Source organism: Azolla caroliniana, unplaced genomic scaffold (assembly GCF_043228905.1).
Source record: "Azolla caroliniana isolate FFs.n. ecotype wild unplaced genomic scaffold, voAzoCaro1.0.p SCAF_11, whole genome shotgun sequence".
Lineage (NCBI taxonomy): Eukaryota > Viridiplantae > Streptophyta > Polypodiopsida > Salviniales > Salviniaceae > Azolla > Azolla caroliniana.
In genome coordinates, this window is record NW_028230446.1 from 13169259 (window position 1) to 13194985 (window position 25727).

Consider the following 25727-nt stretch of genomic DNA (forward strand, 5'->3'; position numbering starts at 1 on the left):
TAGACCCATTTGCAGCCTACCACATTTTTCTCTTTTGGTAACTTCACTAAATCCCACGTTTTGTTCTCAGCCAATGCATCAATCTCTTCTTGCATTGCATCCATCCATTTCTTCTCAGATTTTGCTTCTTCAAAGCTGTTTGGGTCAGGGATCTGTACCACCTTAGACATATATGCATAGTGCATAGCCATATATGTATCATACCCAAATCTTTCCACAGTCTTTTTCTCTCTATCTGATCTTCTCAGTTTCTGATTTGCATTCTTTATTGCCTTTTCCATACCAGGGATTTTCATTTCCTGTATTCCAAGGAAATCATCCAAAGACATATCTGAATCTTCATCTTCCATGTTTTTTGATAGGTCATCCGGGATTTCATACTCTGGCATTTTCTGTTTTCCTTTTTTGTCATCAGATTTTTTCTGTCCAGTTTTTCCACTCCATGAATTTGAATCAGATTTACCATCTGAGCTTTTTGATGGTCCAGAACATTCTGTTGATGTTGGACTTTGCTGTCCAACCTTGTCTCCATCTCTGTGACAGTCTTCTACATTTTCTGATCTGTCTTTGTCTTCATTTTGACAGTCTTCATCAGTCTCTAGATTCTGTTTTGGGCTGTACCAACTAGCCAACTCATCAAATATCACATCTCGACTTGTCACAATCTTTTTAGTCACAGGGTTATAACATCTGTACCCTTTTTGTTCTTCTGAATATCCAACAAAGATACATTTTTCTGCTTTTGGATCCAACTTACTTCTTACTTCTGCAGGCACATGTACATATGCAAGGCATCCAAACACTTTCAAGTGTTGTAAGCTAGGCTTCCTGCCATAAAAACACTCTTCAGGAGTTGCCTCATGTACTCCTGATGTAATACATCTATTTAAAATGTAATTTGCTGTATTTACAGCTTCTGCCCAATAGTATAATGGCATGTTCTTCTCAGTCATCATTGCCCTTGCTATGTTCACCAAAGTTCTGTTTTTCCTCTCAGCAACTCCATTTTGCTGTGGAGTATATCGGCATGTGAACTGTCTTCTTATTCCCTGATTACACAAAAAATCAGAAAATTCATTGGAGAAATACTCTCCTCCTCCATCAGATCTCAAACATTTTATCCTTGTACCAGCCTGCTTTTCTACCATGCATTTAAACTTACGAAAGCGGTCAAATACTTCACTTTTCTCCTTCATGAAGTACACCCATGTCTTCCGTGAACAATCATCAATAAATGTAACATAAAATCTGCATCCACCAATAGATGCATTCTTTGTTGGTCCCCATACATCTGTATGTACCAAATCCAACAGATTTTTGCTTACATGTCTCTCATGAGGGAATGGCAACCTGTTTTGCTTACCATATTGACATGCTTCACATACTTTTCCCATTTCACACTTTTTCAAGTTTGGCAGTCCAGCCACTGCATCTTTTCTCAACATATTCTTTAATGTTTGCATACTTATATGGCCAATCCTTTTATGCCACATTTCCACATCTGAGATTACACTCGTTCCATTTGCAAACATGGCTGAAATCTGTTTGGGCATTTCTACATCCAAGATAAACATTCTTCCTTGTCTCTTCCCTTTTGCAATGAGCTTCCCATTCTTTTCTATATAGCATCCACTTTGCTTAAACTTCACTTGCATACCTTGCTCTACAATCTGTCCAACAGAAATCAGATTCTTAGCAAAGTTTGGAACATGCATCACATTCAACATATACTTGGTTTTTCCTTTTTCTTCCCACAATGGGATATCTCCAACATGTTTTATTTGGTGAGTTGTGTCATCACCTGTTTGTACATAACCAGGAACCTCTGGTTCTCTTAAACTCTCAAACCAATTTGCATGTCCAGTCATATGGTTAGATGCCCCCGAGTCTACATACCACGTAAACTCTTCATTACATTTCTGTGAGCTTTCAGCCACTGCTGCTATCTCATGTTGCACTACAAAACCACCTTCCTTTTCACAATCTTCACTAGTAGAGGCATAGTTACTCTGTTGTCCTTTTCCTCTTTTCTCATCATTTTGTTTCTTGTAACATTCAGCCTGTGTATGGCCTGGTTTACCACAATACCAGCAGCCATCATCATTTACATAAGTTTGCTTACCTCTACTTCGGTTGCTCCCCCTGCCTCTGTTGTTGTTTCCTCCTCTATGAGCTTGTTGTCCTCTTCCTTGAAAGCCATTATTATTGGTTCTTCCTGAGCCAAATCTTCCATGGCCTCTTCCTCGGCCTCTTCCGACATTATTATAGAGGGCTTGCCCCTCGTTCTCTGAGTTTCCTTTATTTGCATCATCCATCTGATTCCTTTCCTCTACCACAAGCATTGAGACCAGATCTGAAAAACTTGGGGTACTATCCCTTGTGAGCATAGAAGTTTTAAAACTCTTGTATTGAGGTCCTAAGCCTCTTAAGCATATTTCCACTTTGTCATCATCTTCTATCTTCACATTTATAGAAGCAAGTGATTCACATATACTCTTGATTTTTAGGGCATACTCATTTATTGACATCTTACCTTTCTCCAAGGTATTTAGCTCAGTCTTTAACTGGAGCTTTCTAGCCTTTGTGTTCACAGCAAACAGTTTTACCAAGTTGTCCCAAGCTTCTTTTGGGAGCATAGCATCCTGTATGTGCCCAAGCATCGAATCTGAGATGCTAAGTGAGAGCCAATGCATTACCTTCCTTGCCCCTTGATTCCAATCTTTGAATGCCTTAATATGTGCAGCTGTTGCATTCTCTTCTGGGATCTCTGGAGCCTCTTCTAGGTCTCCTTCAATGTAATCCCAGTATCCTTTCCCCATCAGAAAGTTTGTCATTCTGAATTTCCACGCCGGGAAATTGTTTTTATCTAATTTCTCTGTGACCATTTGGCCTACATTCTCTGCAGCCATTTTTTTCTTCCAAAAAACCAGGGTTTTGCTTTAGTTACTTCAACAAGTAACTTTCTGATTTCTGATCAGCAACCAGAGAAATAACTTTCTCAGATTAAGGCAGTGCTATACTCTTCCTTACGAGCTACAGTGCTCTGATACCATGTTAAGAAAACGTGAAGAAGGCACTCGGGCTCTTCTTATGTATGCGCGGCGGATCGTAGTGTGCTGGATCGTTAGCGTGCTCTAAACAGACAGAGAAAGGAAAGGGGACTTACCTCTGTAGTAGCAAAATGGTTTTCTTCTATTACATGTAGAGCTCAACTTGCTCTCGTCAGTCTTCTGGTCTCTCACTCTCTCTCAGAGTTCTCTACTCACTATTCTCTGTTTTTTCTTACTACTTACTTCCTATTCACTCTTACTTACTTTTACCTAAGTCATAAGTTATTACACATGCAGCTAATTAGCTGCCAGTAGCTAATTAGCTGTCAGTCGCTAAATAGCTGTTCACTAGCTAATTAGCTGTCACTAGCTAAATAGCTGTTTTACCTTTTTGTTCACTAGTAGCTAAATAGCTACTATAGCTTATTTCTCATAAGCATCACATACCATGTTGAGCTTGCTTCTCAACAAAGCTTGTATCTCAACACTCCCCCTCAAGCTCAACTTGAGGTTCCATCCGCTCTTCCGGATCTACGTTCTGGTTCCTCCTGGCTCCACGCCTTGCTCGCACTCCTCGACCTGTTCGATTCCGCGCTCCTCAACCCTTTCAGTCGGCTTGTCTGCTCACATAGCCCTTCTCAGCTTCCTTGCTATTGCGGTGTTGGCGCCTCTTCTGCTGCCTTCTCTTCCGCTTGGCCCTTGGTTGATTTAGCGTATCTGAATCAAACATCCGAGTTGGCTGTCTCCAACTCATCTTCGGTCTTCTCACCCTTGACGACGTCATCTCCCCCATGTTGGGTTGGCTTCGACTCTTTCTTTCGGCTGTTCCCCTAATGTCCGCTTCCGGACTCTTCCGCGGATCTGCCCTCGGCTTCTTTAGCCGATCCGAAGTCGAATTCGTCATCCGACTCGGCATCACGGTCTTTTCCGCTCCTTTCCTGCTCCCTTCCGTGGTCATCCGGGACGTCTCTCCCCCTCAAATTCGGCACGTCGAGGTGACGCAACCCAAGCGCACCTGAGAATTGCCGCAACTTGTCCAGACCAAGAGGCTTGGTGAAAATATCGGCGTGGTGTTGATCCGTTGCAACATACTAAAGTTCGACTTCACCAGAAAGGACACGCTCACGGACAAAATGGTAGTGCACCTCAATGTGCTTGGTCTGTGCGTGGAAAATGGGGTTCTTCGCGAGGTGGATGCTGCTGAGGTTGTTGCAGTAGATCGGCGTCGGATCAGACACCTCCTCTTGTAGGTCCCTAAGTAGCCGCTTCAACCATATGGCTTTGCATGTCGTGACAACCACTCCTTTATACTCGGCTTTGGTGCTCGACAGTGAAACTGTTGGCTGCTTCTTACTACTCCACACGATCACAACACTCCCGAGAGAGAACGTGAAACCGGATGTGGATCGGCGATAGGAGACGTTGCTGACCCAGTCGGCATCGGTGTAGCCGACCAATTGCGGGGCTGTATCAGACCGATATAGTAGCCCCCGGTCCTCAGTGCCACTAACATACCAGAGTACGTGTTGTGCGCACTGAAGGTGTTCCTCAGTCGGTTGCGCCATGAACTGACTAATCACCCCGACCGGGTAGCTGACATCTAGTCGGGTGATGGTCAAGTATATAAGGTTGCCGACTATCTATTGGAACCTCGTCGGGTCGCATACCTTTCCGAACTCGGGGCGAAGCTTGACGGTTCTATCCAGAGGAGTCGAGACGGACTTACAGTCGGCCATCCCGAATTTGAGAGCATACTCAACACATAATGGCATTGGCTGATCAATATGCCTTCGGGCGTACGGATCACTTTGATCCCGAGGAAGTAATGAGGATTCCCCAGATCCTTCATGTCAAACGATGCCGCAAGCTGGAGTTTCACACGGTCGATTTCATCAAGGTCAGCGCCGGTGATGACCAAGTCATCAGCATATAGTAAAATACTGACCGGACCGAGTCGACCTTTCCGGATGAACAGGGAAGAGTCGGATTTTGATGTTGCAAAGCCCATCAGACGCAGTTGCTGTGTGATCTTCGCATTCCAGGCACTTGAGGCTTGCTTCAATCCGTAAAGGGACTTCTTCAATCGGCACACTGCCGACGTGTTCGTTTCGGAGTCAAATCCGGGGGGTTGTACCATGTACACCTGTTCCTCAAACTCACCTTGCAGGAATGCATTCTTTACATCCATCTGATGAGCAAAACACGGATGATCGTCATCTTCGCGACCGGCGCAAATGTCTCATCGTAGTCGATGTCGTGTTTCTGTGCGTAGCGTTTTGCCACTAACTGGGCCTTGTATCGGTTGACCGAGCCGTCGGTGTTGTACTTGACCTTGTACACCCACCTACATCCGATCGGCTTCACACCCTTCGGTGCGTCAACTAGGTCCCAGGTCTCATTTTCCTCCAATGCGTGCATCTCTTCCTCCATCACGGCGTGCCAATTCGCGTCCTTAGCCTCTTCTGCATAGCTCTCTGGCTCACGCACTTCCGCTACATGGGTCATGTACGCATAATGATGCGCCATGTACTCGTTGTATCAGAACCGCACAATTGGGTTCTTCTGGCGGGTAGATCAGCGTAATTGCTCATTTGCCGATGTTGAGGCTTTCTTGGCCGACGCGGACTTCGGTCTCGAAGACCCGTCGTCACTTCCCTCGGAGTTGGACTTGTGTCGATCCGACTCGTTCCTTTCCGTGCCGTAATCCGACACCTTCTTCTTCCCTTTTTCTTTGCACGTAAGCCGTCTCCTCGGCTTCCTGCGTGGGGAATGCATGATTGAGTCTCCACTACTTGTCGGCTCTTCATCGGACTGGTCGAACTGACTCAGTCGTCCATGCGGTCCGCTTAAGCAAACCAAAGTCGGACTCTCTTCGCGGGTCCTGACTTCAGGCTCATCCGGAGGCATCTCGGCCTCGTTGACCTCATCGTCAAAACTCGGATTGGAGGTGAGGTCCGGAGTCGGAGGCAAGTACCAGGATGCGGACTCATCAAACACAACATCGCAGCTCACACGCGCTTGTTTGGTGCACGGGTTATAACACTTATAACCTTTCCACTCGTCTAAGTAACTGACCAAGATACATTTCTCATCCTTTGCGTCCAACTTCCTCCGTTTCTCCTTTGGCACATGCACATACGCAGTGTTACCGAAAAATCGTAAGTGTCGCAAGTTCGACTTCGTTCTGAAATATAGCTCATGCGCCGACGCTTTGTCTCCGATCTGGTTCTGGATGTATATCGCGGTCCTTACCGCCTTGGCCTAGTAGAACTTGGGCAAGCTCTTCTCCTCCAGCATTGCCTGTGCCGCTTCCACAACCGACCGATTTTTCCTCTCGGCCACGCCGTTTTGCTCCGGCGTGTATCTACAATGAAATTCGCGCCGAATTCCCATCTGTTGTAGATAACTGTTGAATTGACCGGAAAAGTATTCTTTTCCGCCATCCGACCATAGGCACTTGATCTTTCTTCCTGTTTCTATTTCCACGGACCCTTTGAGGTCCCGGAAATAGACGAAGACTTCGCTCTTCCTCTCAATGAGGTAGATCCACGTGTGCCGCGTGTAGTCGTCGATGAAGGAGACGAAATATCAGCTCCCGCCAAGACTAACGTTTTGTGCCGGTCCCCACACATCGAAGTGTATCAAGTCGAGCTTGTTCCGGCTCCGGTTACGCTCGTTGGGGAAAGGAAGTCAGTGTTGCTTCCCAAGCTGGCAGGTTTCACAAATTTGTGCCTTCCGGCCACTAAATTTGGGCAATCCGAACACCACTTGTTTCGATTGTAGGTCTTGAAGCTGCTGGTAGTTGACGTGGCCTATCCGCTTGTGCCATAAGTCGATGTCCGACTTGACTTTTTGTCCCTTCGCGAACATTGTGGTGCCACCGTCACTAGAGTCTAGGATAAACGTCCTCCTGTCTCTATGCCCTTGCGCAATAACTCGGCCTTCTTCCTCGATGAAGCACCCGAGATGGGTGAACCGGACTTGCATCCCCTGGTTGACGATTTGCCTGATCGACACCATATTCTTCGTAATTGTTGGGACGTGTAGCACGTTCGTATGTTTCCCTTTTTGCCTGACATTCGCAATCGGATGCGGAGTGTCGTCTCCGGTTGCGACTACTCCAGGTTGCATTGGTTTTTCCAGGTACGAGAACCACTCCTCGTGGAACGTCATGTGGTTTGATGCGCCAGAGTCGACGTGCCACACCTCCTCCGACTTCGGGGTGATCTTCTTCATCGACTTTGCTTCGTGTCTCATCATGAAGACTGACCCTTTTTCAGCTTCTCCGGATCCTTCGACGTAGTGCGATCGTTGTCGATTTCCTTTGTCGGTCTGTCTGGAACCTGATCCGGACCCGGTTCTCTCCGAATCGGTGCGCTTTTTCCAGCACTCGCTCTCCCTATGGCCTTTCTTGCCACAGTACCAACATTCCGCGATGGATTTCCCTTGCCGGTTCTCGTCGCTTCGACTCCCCCTGTTTCCGGAGGGTCCAAAATTGCTGTCGGCATCATTTTGGTGCCTCCTTCCTTGATCTCGTCGGCCGCCTCCATTGCGCACCGACTCGCCTTGTCCTTCACGTCCATGGGGCCTATCTCCCTCCATGTACAACATCTTGTTGTCGGTGTACGTGCTCGTTGACCCACCCGCGTGGTTCTCCTCTACCAGGAGCATCGACTGTAAGTCGAAAAAGGACGGCATGTTCTCCCGGGTACACACAACAGTTTCGAACGCCCCGAACTTCGACGCCAAACCCCCGAGACAGACCTGGACCATCTCGCTTTCCTTGATGTTCACATCGATGGAAGTTAAGGAGTTGCATATGTCCTTGATCATCGAGGTATAGTCAGCCACCGACAAATCGCGTTATCATAGGTCGCTCAACTCATGTCGGAGCTGAAGCTTCCTGGCTGTGGTGCTCGCGGTGAAGATCTTTTTCAGATTTTCCCATGCACCCGTCAACGTTTTTGCATCCCGAACGTAGCTTAATTGTTGTTCGCCCACACAGGACGCGAAGTAGTATAGTACTTTGCTCGCCGACAGTTTCTACACCGGGAAATCTTTGTGTGTCGATTCGGGTGCTGCGTCATTTGCTCTATCGACATAGCTCTAGTAATTGTGCCCGAGTAGGTACTGGTGCATCTTGTAGGACCAAGATGCATAGTTGTTTCTGTCGAGCTTCTCCGTCGGAAGCGACCTAACCATGCCTCTATCCATCGGTTTTACCTGTTCTTCTTGGTTAGTTTTTCTTTTCAAGCTATGTCGACTGCAAAGGTTCTCAACCCTCGTGCTCTAATACCATGTGAAAGATTATTTGCGGAAGCAATAGAAAATGAACATAGAGAAAATACGCAGATTTAATGGAGGGCTTGAATATACACAGTACGCGGGAGAGACAGAGAGAGAACACGAAAAGAAATCAATTTCAAAAAATACGAACTCTGTACTTACATTGTGCTAAGTGAGCACCTTTTATACAAGCCCTGACAATGGGCTGACACAAGTACTGACAATACTTGACTGCTCATAAATGAGCCTCGACACTCACTCCCAAAATTATTCCTTTACGAGGAATATCTCTCTAACACCCTTTCGGTTTACGCACTGATACGACCTTTCGTTACGCACCAGTTTATGCATCCGTTTTACGCACCGGTCCGGCCTAACCGATCAGTCCCAACCGATCCGGTCCTCGGCTTGCTTAGCCGATCCGGCCAATGTTGAGCTTGTATCTCAACATATTTCACCTTATAGACCCATCTACATCCGATCGGCTTTACACCTTTCAGTATGTCAACCAGGTCCCAAATCTCATTGTCCGTTAAACCGCGCATCTCTTCCTCCATTGCGGCACACCAATTTTCGTCTTTTGCCTCTTCTGCGTAGCTCTCTGGCTCACACACTTCCGCCACTCGTGTCATGTACGCGTAATGGTACGCCATGTATTTATTGTACCCTTACCTCTTTACGGGGTTTGTCAAGCGGGTAGATCGGCGTAATTCGTGATTACCTGATTTCACGGCCGTTTCAGCCGATTTCGACTTCTTCCGTGGAGATTCTTTTTCGATTGGCCCGAAATCAGACTCGCTCCAATCAGACTCGACATTGTCGAAATCGTATTCCGACTTTTTGTTCTTCCCTTTTTCTTTACGCGTAAACCATCTCCTCGGTTCTTTACGTGGGGATAACACGACCGAGTCTCCACTACTCGCTAGCTCTTCATTTGGTTGGCCATCTTGGCCCAACCCCTCATTTGGCCCACTCAACCGAAATGAGATCGGACTCTTTGTCAGAGCTCCGATTTCCTCTTCATGAGGAGGCAGCTCGGCCTCGCTGACCTCTTCTTCAGAATTCAGAATGGAGTCATGAGGTATTGGAGGTGAAGGCAAATACAACGAAGTGGACTTGTCGAACACGACATCTCGGCTTATGCGGACTTCCTTCGTTCGGGGGTTATAGCACTTATACCATTTTTGTTCGTCTGAATAACCGACTAAGATGCACTTTTCGGCTTTAGCATCCAACTTCCTTTGTTTCTCCTTCGGCACATGCACATACGTAATATTGCTGAAAATCCTCAAGTGTGCCAAGTTCGGCGTCACTCCTCCATTAGCAGAGGTCTGATTCTGCAAGTAAACTGTTGTCCTTACGGTTTTAACCCAGTAAAACTTCGGTATATGCTTCTCTTCAAGCATTGCCCTGGCGGCTTCTTCGATTGTTCGATTCTTCTGCTCGGTTACGCCGTTCTGCTCCAGCGTATATCTACACGAGAATTTGCATCGAATTCCCTCCTTTTGTAGGTAACTCGTGAACTAGTTGGAAAAGTACTCCTTCCCGCCATCGGACCGTACGCACGTGTAATCGGCTACCGACATGTCCTTCTGTCGTACATTGCTCAACTGTTATTGGAGTTGCATCTTCTGGGCCGTAGTGCTTGCCGCGAAAACCTTCTTCAGGATTCCCCAAGCTTCTTTTGGCGTCTTGGCATCTCGAACATGGCTCAACAACTGGTCTTCGACACTGGACACAAAGCAGTTCATCACTTTGCTTGTCGCTTGTTCCCACACTGGGAAGTCCTTGTGTGCCGCATCAGGTGTTGTGTCATTAGCTCCGTTGACATAGCTCTAGTAACCATGCCCAAGTAGGTACTTGTGCATCTTGTATGACCAAGATGCGTAGTTGGATCTGTTGAGCTTCTCCACTGGGAGCGAGCTAGCCATTCCTCTGTCCATCACTTCTCTTTCTGTTCTTACCAGGTTTTAGGGTTTGTCTTCAGATGCTGATGTCCGCTGCAGAGGTTCTCAACCCTCGCGCTCTGATACCATGTAAAAACGAAGGTGGGTTTAGGGAAAGAGGACTGAAAGAAGGTGGGTTCACACGAGCGTCTGACACTAACTACGAGACATTAACTACCTAGTAGTCTAGGCTACTACTAGGCTTCCGGTTACTGCTGGATCCGGCTAACTGGCTCCGCAGCTCACCGGCTCACTGATCCGGCTCATCCTTTTGGATGCCGATCTGGCTCGGGATTATTCAGCCAATCTGGATCCGGTTGAGCTTGCTGCTCAACACTCCCCCTCAAGCTCAACTTGAGGTCGGATCGTAGTGTCAGTCTCCATGGCAGCCGGTCCTTCCACTCGGCTCCTTCTGGCGTCACTCCACCTCGCTCGCGCTCCTTGTCCGGTCCGGTCCCGTTTGCCGCGAACCTTCTGATTCTGCGCACCTCGACCTTCTCGGTCGGCTTGTCTTCTCAATAGGCCCAATTCAACTCCCTCACTGCTATGACTTCTGCGCTTGCCGATTGGCCGATTCATTCGTGTTGGTGTCGACTTTCACTACCTTCTCATCCTCTTGGCCTTGAATTGTTCCGGCTCTTCCAAATCTGTCTATTGAACTGAATCGGCTGTCTCCGATTCGTTCCAGCTCTTGTCCGAATCGGTCGCTCCCGATTCGTCTTCCGGTTCCAGGCCCTTCACCACATCGGACCATGTCCAGGTCTTGGCCTTCTTCTTCCGGTTGGCTTTGTCCTTCTTGACTCTATCGTCGTTGCTGCTTGTTCCGATTTGTTCGGATGTGTCAACTTCCTTTGTCGACTCAGCTCCTTTCGTCTTCTTGTCTCTCCCTTTCTTGGTTCTTCCCTCATCGGTGCAATCGACAGTTTCTTTGCCTTTGCCCGTTCCAGTGTCTTTGCCCGTTCTCCCCCTCAAGTGTGGCATGTCGAGATGCTGAACACCAAGCATTTCGGTGAAGTCCTGCAACTTGTCCGATCAGAGTGGTTTGGTGAAGATGTCGGCAACTTGCCGATCCGTATGAACATACCAAAGTTCGACTTCACCGCTCGGGACACGCTCACGCACAAAGTGGTAGTGCACTTGTATGTGCTTTGTGCGAGCATGGAACACGGGGTTCTTGGCGAGCTGCATGCTGCTTATGTTGTCGCAGTAGATTAGGAACGGGGTCGGCACCTCGATCCGCAGGTCTTGCAGCAGTCGCCGAAGCCAAATGGCTTCACAAGTGGCAACGGTAGCTCCCCAGTATTTAGCTTCAGTGCTCGAAAGGGCCACTGTTGGCTGCTTTTTGTTGCTCCACGCAACAACCACGCTACCAAGGGAAAACATATAGCTTCTTGAGATTTTCGCACACGTCCTTTGGTGTGTTAGCATCCCGAATGTAGCTCAAGAGTTGGTCGCTCACATAGGATGCGAAGCAATAAAGAACTCTGCTTGCCGCTTGTTCCCAAGCTGAAAAGTCTTTGTGTGTCGATTTGGGTGCTGTATTGTTACCTCCATCGACATAACTCCAGTAGCCATGACCAAGTAGGTACTAGTGAATCTTGTACGACCAAGATGCATAATTGCTCTTGTTGATCTTCTCAGCTGGTAGCGAGCTTCCCATTCCTCTGTCCATATTGTTGTATTATCCTTTCCGAAGGAAATAACCTAACGCTTTCTTTATCGCAATCTTTAGTGTCAGTTGTAGAGGAGTCTCAACCCTCGCGCTCTGATACCATGTAAAAGAATACGTGTGCGGAAGCGTATGCGTAAGAACACAAAGTACACGGTTCGGAAGTACGACAGTTCGGTGAAACATAAAAATCACAGAGAAAGAGAGGGGGAGAGAGAGAGAGAGAGTAGAAACTACAAAACTATATTAAAAATTTCTCTGTATGTTCTCTGTACATATTTCGTGCTTTGTGAGCACCTTTTATACAAGCCCTGACTATCGAGCTGACACATGTACTGCCAGTATTTGACCGCTCATAAAAGAGCCTTCTACACTAACTCCCAAAACTATTCCTTACGAGGAATAACATTCTAACAGCCTCTTGGTTTAAATACCGCCATGGCCATATTTTGCGTACGATTTTACCCACCCAGTCTATGTACTAGGTTACGTACCCGTTTATGCACCAATGTTGAGCTTGTCTCTTAACATATCTCCACACACACATAGTTCTTCCGTTGCACAAAATCATCACTGATTCTTGACATGGTATTAGGCCACGTGGTTGCTTGTCCAAAGCCAATCACCTTTACATGTGTTGTGCCGAAGCCCGCATTTGGAAAGTACTGGCTCATCGCTGTAGCAGCAACCTGCACACCTCGTATCAAAGAGAAGAAGAAGAAGAAGTTTGACAATGAACACTTAGATGGGACATGTTCATCCTACCAAGAAGCTCGACAGAAACAATTTTGCATCTTGGGTGTACAAGATGCACCAATACCTTGTCGGTCAAGGCTATTGGAATTATGTCGAAGGAGCAAACGAGAATCAATCCAACCCAACACATGTTGAATACCTAGCTTGGGAGCAAGCGGCGAGTCAGGTGTTGTATTGCATTGCATCATGCGTCCATGATCACATACTCGGTTACATCTGAGAGGCCAAAACACCGAAGGAGGGGGAACCTCAAGAAGGTTTTCGCGGCCATCATGACTACAAGAAACCTTCAACTCCGGCAAGAGTTGAACGGTATTGTTGAGAATCAAGCTCAACATAGTGCAATGTGTGAACACACCTTTTGAGAATCCATGATTACTCAAAGGTCAAGAGTCACACCACTATTCTATGACACATAACTGATGAGCTACATATTCCCCATGACTATGATTCTTCACATTCCCCAAGAGAGAGAGTGGTTGTTGTAAAGTTAATGAAGAGAGAGAGTGACTCTATATAAAGCACCCTCATATTTCATACTAAGTCGGTTGTGACTCCTTATTATGCTACATTTTGTAATTCTTATTGTACTTGTGAAATATACACCTTCTTCTTGAGTATTCATTTTTCTATCTATTTTGTGTTCTCTCATCTCTCCTCTAATTCCTCTCACTCATACACATAACACACATCTCTTCCACTACACAAGAATCATACCCTATTCTTTACATGGTATCAGAGTGATTTGGTAGCTCGATCTAGCCGACTCGCCTCATCGTGATCATGTGTTGTGCTCTACGCCAACGTTCAAGAAGAACCTGCTCATCGCTATCGTAGTACCACTACATAGCTCGTGTTCGAGAGAGAAGGAAAAGAAGAAAGGGAGCTTACTCGACAATGAATACTCAAATGAGGAACACTCTCCATAGCGAGAAGTTGGACTGAAACAACTTCGCATCTTAGGAGTACAAGATGCACCAATACCTTGTCGGCCAAGGCTATTGGGGTTACATCAAGGGAGCACAAGAAAACCGACCCAATCCAGAAGACGCCGACTATGCAACATGCGAGCAAGCGGCAAGCCTAGTGATGTATTGCTTGGCGACATGTGTTCACAACTACATGCTTGGGTACATTCAAGAAGATGAGACGCCCAAGGAAGCGTGGGAGAATCTACGAAAGATTTTCACCGCCAACACTACCACGAGAAAGTTTCAACTCCACCAAGAGTTGAACAACATCCAGCAAAGCGATATGTCCATCACAAGCTACACCTTGAAGATCAAGGAGATTTGTGACTCGCTTGGCTCGATAAGCATCAATGTGGACGATGATGAGATGGTGCAAATATGCCTCGACGGCCTTGCACCACGATTCGGCACGATGCGGACCGCCATACAAGCACGAGAGAATCCACCCTCCTTCTTCGATCTTCAATCTATGTTATTGGTTGAAGAAAACCATGTTCGAACGAGGCGCAATGCCTCGGAAGGCCACATGCTCTACACACATTGGGACAGAGGAAGAGGATGCGGCCGTGCAAGAAGAGGCCGATTCGGCCAAGGACGAGGCGGACGAGGCCCGACTTACGAAAACAACTCGCAATTTCGGCATCAAGACGGAAGCCATAGAGGAACCTTTGGAAGAAGGTGGAGCTTCCATTCTAGTTTGAACTGACAAAGCTCGGTTGAATGTGGATATTGCAGAAAAATCGGTCACCACGAAGAAGAATGTCGTAAGAAGATACGCGAGTTGGCTTCCACTAGCCGACAACTCACCAACTACGCTATCAACTCCGACTATGAAGATCGTGGTGGAATGTTCGTGATGAGACATAGAGAAATTCTATGTCGGCCTCTACTTCTACTAGTGCCTCCGGTTCGGAAGACGTATGGTTCGTCGATTCTGGTGCCTCGAACCATATGACGTCGCATCAAGAATGGTTCCGAGAACTTTGAGAGCTGGACCGACCTGACTATGTTAAAACCAAAGATGACACTACGCACCTGATTCGGCACATCGGCAATGTTGCGTTCGGAGAAGAAGGTACACAAACTTATATTAAAAATGTCTTGCATGTACCAACTATCACAAAGAATTTGGTCTCCGTCAGCCAAATTGTAGAGCAAGGAATGCAAGTACGATTTAATCAAGGCGGTTACTTCATCGAAAAAGAGGACCAACTCATCGCTCGCGGACGAAGAGAGGGCCGAATGTTCATTCTCGACTGACACGAGATGAAATGGGCCATGTTCACAAAGGGCATAAAAGCTGATTCCGACATAGAGTTATGGCACAAGCGGATTGGCCATATCAACCTCCAAAAGGTCAAGGCAATGCATTCGAAAGGAGTCGTCATCAGGCTCCCGACATTCACAAAGAAAGAGATTAAAGGCATGTGTGCCGCTTGCCAATTCAGCAAGCAACATCGGCACCCATTTCCGAAGGATCAGAACGTGAGCAAAGGCGTACTCGACGTAATTCATTCTCAGGTATGGGGTCCGGCTTAGACGGCGACATTCGGCGGATGCCGATACTACGTGACCTTCATCGACGACTTCTCTAGGCACAGTTGGATCTACCCGATGCAGCAAAAGAGCGAAGTGTTCGAACACTTCCAAAAATTCAAGAATGAAGTCGAGAAAGCCATGGGCCGACATGTACGATGTCTTCAGTCGGATGGAGGCAAGGAATATTTCTCGGATGAGATTATGGCGTATCTACGGAAAGAAGGAATTCGGCGAGAGTTTTCGTGTCAACATACGCCACAACAAAACGGAGTGGCCAAACGAAAGAATCGGCACATCCTCGAAGTAGCACGGACCATGATGAACGAAAAGCACCTGCCGAAGTTGTACTAGGCAGAAGTGGCTAGCATGGTTGAATACCTCATGAATCGGTGTACGACATCAGGTGTGCACGAACTTACTCCGCACGAGAAGCTTTTTGGAAAGAAGCTAGACCTATCACATGTTCGGATATTTGGCTCCATTGCGTACGTGCACATCCCTGATGAGAAGCGACAAAAGCTCGACCCGAAGTTGGAGAAATGTATCCTCGTAGGATACTCACTGGAGCAAAAGGGGTACAAGTGCTATAACCCCTCAACTCGAAAGTCTCAAGTAAGTCGAGACATTGTTTTCGACAAGACCACATCTTGGTATGCACCAGAGACAACTTTGACTCCGATTCTGCTTGACCCGGAATACACCGGAATAGAGATAGAAGCCGAAGATCGGCTCATGCGCATGTTCGAAGAAAGCCCGATTACGACAAGGCTTAGTGGGCCACAAGAGCCCCCAAGTTATCAAAGCACATCTCGACCAAGTCCGAAGCTGGACAAAGGGAAGGCAAAAATGTTGGAGTATGAAAAAGATCACTTCGACGGCAACGAATCGACTCACTCCCTCGATAGTGAGTTCGAAGGTCTTGAGATCCAGACAAATGGTGCGGAAAAAGCCGTAGTATCCGCAAACGAGAAGCTTCGCCGATCCACCCATGAAAAGAACCCCATAAGCCGATTCGGCTACAATGATTACATGGCATACCATTACGCCTTTATGATGAAGGTAGCAATAATAGTACGGGGTCCGGAAACCTTTTCCGAAGCCATGAAGGACCCGTGATGGATTGAAGCAATCAACGAGGAGATGCATGCACTACGCAAGAATGAGACATGGGATCTCGTTCCCCACTCACCGCACAAGAAGGCAATTGGCTGTAGATGGATCTACAAGGTGAAGTATAATGCCGACGGCTCCATCAACTGTTACAAATCTCGACTCGTAGTGAAAGGATACGCACAAACCCATGGAATCGACTATGAAGAGACCTTTGCCTCGGTGGCAAAGATGACGACGATGTGGACCGTAACTGCACTCGCAATGGCGAAAGGGTGGCACCTCCACCAGATGGATGTCCAAAACGCTTTCCTCCAAGGCGAATTAGAAGAGGAGGTGTACATGGTACAACCTCCGGGCTTCGAATCACGCATTCATCCGAAAGCCGTCTGCCAACTCAAGAAGCCACTCTACGGCCTCAAGCAAGCACCGCGTGCTTGACATTCGAAGATTACACAATATCTTCATCAAATCAGCTTTTGAATGTTGAAATCCGACAACTCCCTCTACGTACGACACGACTCTGGAAGCCTAATTGTCATCATCTTATACGTGGATGATCTTGTCATTGGAGGTGAAAGTCTAGTCGACATCAACAAGGTCAAGTCCCTCCTCTCCGGCAAATTCGAGATGACGGACATGAAGGAGCTCCATTACTTCCTTGGCATCGAAGTAATTCGGATCCTGACCGGCATTTTGATCTCTCAACAGCATTACATCGAAGTAAGTGCAAATCGGTCGCTACACCTCTTGATCAAAACCTCAGACTAGATGTAGACTCCGGCACAGATGAGTGCGAGCCGACCCAATATTGTCAACTAATAGGGAGCCTCATCTATCTCACGATCACTCGACCCGACCTTAGCTATCCAGTTGGACTCCTTAGCCAATTCATGCAAACTCTGCAAGATATCCATTTCGATTGCGCTAAGCGAGTATTACGATACGTGAGCGGCGCAATGGATTATGGCGTTCTCTACGCATTGGCCACACCAATATGACTCGAAGGGTACACAAACGTGGACTAGGCAGGCTACAGAGTTGATCAACGATTGACCTCCAAATTTTTCTTCTTGCTCAGTAGCGGAGCAATACCTTTGAGTAGTAAGAAGTAGCCTACCATCGCACTTTCGAGTACGGAGGCCGAATACGGGGCACAGTTGTAGCTGCATGTGAAGCCGTATGGCTCAAGAGGATTTTGAAGGATATGGGCATCCCCATCAAGGATCCGACTCCCATTTACTGTGACAACATGAGCAATATATATCTGGCTCGGAACCCGGTGTTCCACGCACGCACAAAGCATATCGAAGTGCACTATCGCTTCATTCGAGAGCGCGTACAGGCCGGAGATGTCGACCTTCAACACATCAACACAAATCTTCAGACAGCCGACATCTTCACCAAAGCCTTAGGAGCCGATAAGCTTTGCCAATTCATGTCAGACCTCGAATTGACGATTCCTGACTTGCCCAGCTTGAGGGGGAGTACAAGCGAGAACCAGATACCGTCCGAACCGGGTACGAGTCAAAGTAGACACTGCAGATCGTCTGAACCGGTACCAGCCGAAGCAGACATCAATCAAAAGGAACCGACCCGAGTTGAGCTTGGGGGGGGCGTGTTGAGAATCAAGCTCAACATAGTGCAATGTGTGAACACATTGTTTGAGAATCTATGATTACGCAAAGGTCAAGAGTCACACCACTACTCTCTACACATTAACTATGTGTCATAGAATGATATTCTATGACACATAACTAATGAGTTACAAATTCCCCATGACTATGAGTCTTCACATTCCCCAAGAGAGAGAGTGGTTGGTGTAAAGTTAATGAAGAGAGAGGATGACTCTATATAAAGCACCCTCCTCATACTTCATACTAAGTCAGTTGTGACTCCATATTATGCTACATTTTGTAATTTTTATTGTACTTGTGAAATATACACCTTCTTCTTGAGTATTCCTTTTCCTATCTATCTTGTGTTCTCTCATCTCTCCTCTAATTCCTCTCACTCATACACATAACAGACATCTCTTCCGCTACACAAGAATCGTGGGCCGGCTACACACATCTATTTTCGACACTCTACCTCATATTGCTCGAAAATAGAAGAGTGAGCTGGCTTCCACATGCCGACAACTCACCAACTATGCCTAAAACTCCGACTACGACCATCGTGGCAAGATGTTCATGATGCGACACAGGGCAAATTCAATGACGACATCTTGTCTGACAAGCACCTACAACTCGGAAAATGTATGGTTTGTTGATTCGGGAACTCTGAATGCTCGATCAACCTGGCTATGTTGAAATTGGGGATGGCACAATCCACCCCATTTAGCATGTTGGCAATGTCCCGTTCGGCGAAGAGGGTAATCAGACCTACATAAAAAATGTCTTGCATGTTCCGACAATAACGAAGAATTTGGTCTCGGTCGGGCAAATTGTAGAACATGGCATGCAAGTTCGGTTCAATGATGGAGGTTGCTTCATCAGGAATGCTGACTTATCGCTCGCGGTCGGAGAAAAGGTTGAATGTTCATCCTCGACTCTAACGAGATGAAATTGGCAATGTATGCCAAGGGCCAAAAGGCCGACACTAACATAGAACTGTGGCACAAACGAATTGGCCACTTTAACCTCCAAAAGCTCAAAGGAATGCAGTCGAAAGGAGTTATCATCGGACTTCTGACTTTTACCAAAAGGGAAAGTACCGAAGTGTGTAAAGCTTGCCAAATCGGCAAACAACACCGACAACCGTTCCCAAAGGAGCGGAACATAAGTAAAGAGATCCTGGATGTCATACATTCAGATGTATGGGAACTAGCCCAAACGGCAACATTCAGTGGTTGCCAGTATTATGTAATGTTCATTGATGACTTCTCCATACATACTTGGATTTATCCAATGCGGCAAAAGAGCGAAGTGTTTGAACACTTAGAGAAGTTCAAAAACGAAGTCGAAAAGGCAACTGGTCAGCATGTCTGATGCCTTCGATTGGATGGCGTAAAGAGTACACTTCTTTGAAACTTTCACATCATACCTTCGACAAGAAAGAATCCGGTGGGAGTTTACTTGCCGGCACACACCTCTGTAGAACGGAGTAGCCGAACGCAAGAATCAGCATATACTCGAGCTAGCAAGGGCAATCATGAATGAGAAACATTTGCCAAAGCCCTATTGGGTTGAAGCGGCGAATACAACCATCTATTTGATGAATCGATGCACAACATCAGGAGTGCACTGAGGGACTGTTATGTGCGGAAACATATGTCTGAGGATCTGTAGTAGTGTTCGGCAAACAACACAGAAGGAAGACAAGAGAATAGACAAAAGATGTACACAGTTTAAGCTTTAATGGAAGCATTGTTATTACGTTCTCTCTCTCTCTCAGAGACTTTGTACAAGAATGATCAAGCTCTGTTTTACAATTGTAGAAAGTAGTGTGCGGAAGCAAGTATGAAGACTGAATAGAAGAGAGGAAACTCAGGTTTAATGGAGAGCTGGAGCTTACACGGTATACGCAGGAGAGACAGAGAGAAACACAAAAAACTATGTTCAACAATAATACTCGATCTGTACATAAGACGTGCTTCAGTGAACACTTTTATCCAAGTCCTAGAAGGACTGACCGAAGTACTGACAGTACTTCAATGCTCATTAAGAGCTCCTACACTAACTCCCAAATATATTCCTCACGGAATATCTTTCCTAACGGCCTCCCAGTTTACGCACTCGGCCTAACCGATCGGTCCCAACCAATCCGGTCCTCGGCTTCTTCAACCGATCCAGCCGATGTTGAGCTTGTCTCTCAACACTCCCCCTCAAGCTCAACTCGAGGCTCTTCGGGATCCTCGGACTCACAGCTCCGGTTCCTCCTGGCTTCACGCCTCGCTCACGCTCCTCGACCTGTTCGACTTCGCGCGCTCCGACCCTTCCGGTCGGCTTGTCTGCTCATGTGGCCCTTATCAGCTCTTCTGTTGTTGCAGTGTTGACACTTCTTCTGCTGCCTTTTCTTCCGCTTGGGCCTCGGTTGATTCAACGTGTCTGAATCAAACATCCGAACCAATGCGGTTACCTCCGATCGGTTTTCGCTCTCGTCTGAGTTGGCTGTCTCCAACTCGTCTTCGGTCTTCTCGCCCTCGATGGCGTCATCTCCCCCATGGGTGGTTGGCTTCGGCTCTCTCCTTCAGCTGCTCCCCTTCTGTCCACTTCCGGACTTCTCCACGGGTCCGCCCTCAGCTTCTTCAACCGATCCAAAGTCAAACTCGACAACCGACTCGGTGTCGCGGTCTCCGCTCCTTTCATGCTGCCTTGCTTGGTCATTCGGGATTGTTCTCCCCCTCAAGTTTGGCACGTCGAGGTGATGCAATCTGAGCGCACCTAAGAATTGCTGCAACTTGTCTAGACCAAGAGGCTTGGTGAAGATGTCGGCAGTCTGCCGATCCGTCGGAACGTACTGAAGTTCGACTTCACCGGAAAGGACACGCTCACGGACGAAATGGTAATGCACCTCAATGTGCTTGGTCCGTGCGTGGAAAACGGGGTTTTTCGAGAGCTGGATGCTGTTGAGATTGTCGCAGTAGATCGTCGTCGGATCTGACACCTCCTCTTGCAGGTCCTTAAGTAGCCGCTTCAACCATATGGCTTCGCATGTCGCGACAGCCGCTCCTCAGTACTCAGCTTCGGTGCTCGATAGTGCAACTGTCGGCTACTTCTTACTGCTCCACGCGATCACGGCACTCCCGAGGGAGAATGCGTATCCGGACGTGGATCGGCGATCGGCGGCGTTGCCAGCCCAATCAGCATCGGTGTAGCCGACTAATTGCGCGGCTGCACCGGTCCGATATAGTAGTCCGTGGCCCTTAGTGCCGTTGACATACCGAAGTATGTGTTGCGCACACTGAAGGTGCTCCTCAGTAGGTCCCGCCATGAACTGACTGATCACCCCGACCGGATAACTGAGGTCGGGTCGGGTGATGGTCAAGTATATGAGGCTTCCGACAATTTATCGGAACCTCGTCGGGTCACATACCTTTCCCGTATCAGGACGAAGCTTGACGGTTCTATCCAGAGGAGTCTAGACGGACTTACAGTCGGCCATCCCGAATTTAAAGAGCATACCCAGCACGTAATGACTTCACCAAGATCAATATGCCTTCGGGGGTACGGATCACTTCGATCCCGAGGAAGTAATGAAGGTCCCCCAGATCCTTCATGTCGAACGATGCCGCAAGTTGGAGCTTCACGCGGTCGATTTCACCTAGGTCGGCGCCGGTGATGACCAAGTCATCAACATATAGTAAAATACTAATCGGTCCGAGTCGATCTTGCCGGATGAACAGGGAAGAGTCCGATTTTGACGTAACGAGGCCCATCCGACGCAGTTGTTGCGTGATCTTCGCGTTCCAGGCACGCGGGGCCTTCTTCAGTCCGTAAAGGGACTTCTTCAGTCGCCATACTGCCGAGGAGTTCGTTCCGGAGTGAAATCCGGGGGGTTGTACCATGTAAACTGGTTCCTCAAGGTCACCTTGCAGGAACGCATTCTTTACATCCATTTGATGTAGGTGCCACCCCTTGGCCGCGGCTACTGCGAGCAAAACACGGACGGTCGTCATTTTCGCGACCGGCGCAAATGTCTCATCGTAGTCGATGTCGTTTTTCTGCGCGTAGCCCTTTGCCACTAGCCGAGCATTGTACTTGTTGACCGAGCCATCGGTGTTGTACTTGACTTTGTACACCCACCTACACCCGATCGGTTTTACCCATGTTGGTGCGTCAACCAGGTCCCAGGTCTCGTTCTCCGCCAATGCGTGCATCTCTTCCTCCATCGCGGCACGCCAATTCGCGTCTTTAGCCACTTCTGCATAGCTCTCCGGCTCACGCACTTCCGCTACACGGGTCATGTATGCATAATGATGCGCCATGTACTCGTTGTATCCGAACCGCAAAACAAGATTCTTCTTGCGGGTAGATCGGCGTAATCTCACATTAGCCCGATGTCGAGGCCTTCTCGGTTGACGCGGAATTCACTTTTAAAGACTCGTCACCGGTTCCCTCGGAGTCGGACTCGCGTTGGTCTGACTCGTTCCTATCCATGCCGGAATCCGACACCTTCTTCTTCCCTTTCTCTTTGCATGTAAGCCGTCTCCTCGGCTTCCTACACGGGGAATGCACGGCCGAGTCTTCACTACTCGCCGGCTCTTCATCGGCCTGATCGTACCAACTCAGTCGTCCAATCGGTCTACTTAACCGGAGTGAAATCGGACTCTCTTCATGGGTCTCGATTTCGGGCTCATCTGGAGGCATCTCGGCCTCGCTGACCTCATCGTCAGAGCTCGGATTGGAGTCGAGGTTCGTAGTCGGGGGCAGGTACCAGGACGCGGACTCGTCAAACACAACGTCGCGGCTGACACGCGCTTGTTTGGTGCGAGGGTTATAGAACTTATAACCCTTCTGCTCGTCCAAGTAACCGACCAAGATGTATTTCTCGGCCTTTGCGTCTAGCTTCCTCCTTTTCTCCTTCGGTATGTGCACATACGCAATGCTACCGAACACCCTCAAGTGTCGCAAGTTCGGCTTCATTCCGAAATATAGCTCGTGCGCCGACACTTTGTCTCCGATCCGGTTCTGGATGTATACCGCGGTCTTTACCGCCTCGGCCCAATAGAACTTGGGCAAGCTCTTCTCCTCCAGCATTGCCCGTGCCGCTTCCACAACTGACCGATTCTTCCTCTCGGCCACGCCGTTCTGCTCCGGCATGTATCTACAACTGAATTCACGGCGAATTCCCATTTGTTGTAGGTAACCATTGAATTGTCCGGAAAAGTACTCTTTCCCGCCATCCGACCGCAGGCACTTGATCTTTCGTCCCGTTTCCGTTTCCACGAACCCTTTGAGGTCCCGGAAACAGTCGAAGACTTCACTCTTCCTCTCAATGAGGTCGATCCACCTGTGCCGCGTGTGGTCGTCGATGAAGGAGACGAAATATCGGCTACCGCCAAGACTAACGTTTTGTGTCGGCCCCCATACATCGGAGTGTATAAGGTCGAGCTTGTTCCGACTCTGGTTTCGCTCGTTGGGGAAGGGAAGTCAGTGTTGCTTCCCGAGCTGGCAGGCTTCACAAATTTGTGCCTTTCGGCCACTACATTTGGGCAATCCGAACACTACCTGTTTTGATTGCAGATCTTGAAGCCGCTGGTTGTTGACGTGGCCTATCCGCTTGTGCCACCAGTCAATGTCCGACTCGGATTTTTGTCCCTTCGCGAACATTGTGGTGCCGCCGTCAGTGGAGTTAAACCAAACCTCCATCCCTTGGTCGACGATCTGTCCGACCGAGACCAAGTTTTTCGTGATTGTCGGAACGTGCAGCACGTTCATGAGTTTCCCTTTCTGTCCAACATGGCTAAGGGGAACTTCTCCGACATTCGCAATCGGATGCGGAGTGTCGTCTCCTATTGCGACTACTCCAGGTTGTATCGGTTTTTCAAGGTACGAGAACCACTCCTTATGGCTCGTCATGTGGTTTGACGCGCCGGAGTCTACGTACCACACCTCGTCCGATCTCGGGGTGCTCTGTTTCATTGAGTTTGCTTCGTGTCTCGTCATGAAGGCAAACCATTCTCTGTCTCTCCCGGAGTCTTCAGTGTAGTGCGATCGCTGCCGATTTCCCTTGTCGGTATGTCCGGAGCTGTTTCCGGAACCGGTTCTCTCCAAATCGGCGCGCTTCTTCCAGCACTCGCTTTCCCTGTGGCCTTTCTTGCCACAGTACCAGCACTCCGCGATGGCCTTCCCTTGCCGGTTCTCATCGCTTCGACTCCCCCTGTTTCCGGAGGGTCCGGAGTTGCTGTCGGCATCACTTCAGTGCCTTCTTCCTTGATCTCGTCGGCCGCCTCCATTGCGCGCCGACTCGCCTCATCCTCCACGTCCACGGGGCCTATCTCCCTCCGTGTACAACATTCTGTTGTCGGTGTGCGTGCTTGTAGACGCACCCGCGTGGTTCTCCTCTACCAGGAACATTGATTGTAAGTCAAAAAAGGACGGCGTATTCTCCTGGGTACACACAGCCATTCGGAACGCTCCGAACTTCGACACCAAACCTCTGAGACAGATCTGGACCATCTCGCTCTCCTCGATGTTCACCTCTATGGAGGAGAGGGAGTCGCAGATATCCTTGATCTTCGAGGTATAGTCCACCACCGACAAGTTACGTTGTCGTAGGTTGCTCAACTCCTGTCGGAGCTGAAGCTTCCTAGTTGTGGTGCTTACGGCGAAAATCTTCTTCAGATTTTCCCACGCACCCTTCGGCGTCTTTGCATCCCGAATATAGCTCAATAGTTGTTGGCCCACACACACGACGCGAAGCAGTAAAATACCTTGCTCGTCGATTGCTCCCACGACGGGAAGTCTCTGTGTGTCGATTCGGGTGCCGCGTCATTAGCTCCTTCGACATAACTCCAGTAGTCGTGCCCAAGCAGGTACTGGTGCATCTTGTAGGACCAAGACGCGTAGTTGGTTCTGTCGAGCTTCTCTGTTGGAAGCGAGCTCGCCATGCCTCTATCCATCGTTCTTCTTGTTCTTCTTCGTCAAGCTGTGTCAGCTGCAGAGAGGTTCTCAACCCTCGCACTGTGATACCATGTAGAAAGTAGCGTGCGGAAGCAAGTATGAAGACCGAATAGAAGAGAGGAAACTCAGGTTTAATGGAGAGCTTGAGCTTACACAGTATACGCAGGAGAGACAGAGAGAAACACAAAAAACTATGTTCAACAATAATACTCAATCTGTACATAAGACGTGCTTCAGTGAACACTTTTATACAAGTCCTAGAAGGACTGACCGAAGTACTGACAGTACTTCAATGCTCATTAAGAGCTCCTACACTAACTCCCAAATATATTCCTCACGGAATATCTTTCCTAACGGACTCCCGGTTTACGCACTCGGCCTAACCGATCGGTCCCAACCGATCCGGTCCTCGGCTTCTTCAGCCGATCCAGCCGATGTTGAGCTTGTCTCTCAACAACAATGTTAGGTTATCGCTTATATACTAAGCCCTAATTATATGGACGAGTTCACACTAGGATACAAAGTGGAAGGAGTCGGCCTTTTATGCCAACAAACTCCCCGGTACAAGGACTACTCTTTCCTACATGTACATGTGTTTGGGGTTGCCTCCCCCGTAAACCTAGATTACAATACTAATCTAAATTTATGTTACAAGTCAGTCGGCATATAGTCGAGTCGGCATAGGTGAGGTCCGTGTCGAGCCCTGCATGGCTCATTATCATGATTGATTCGGTCGAATCTTACCTTCTGCTCCTCATTCAGCTTTCTTCTGCTCGGTTTCTTGTGCTAGTCCCACCTTTGTCCTTAGTGCTCCGAAGCGTTGATCTGGGAGT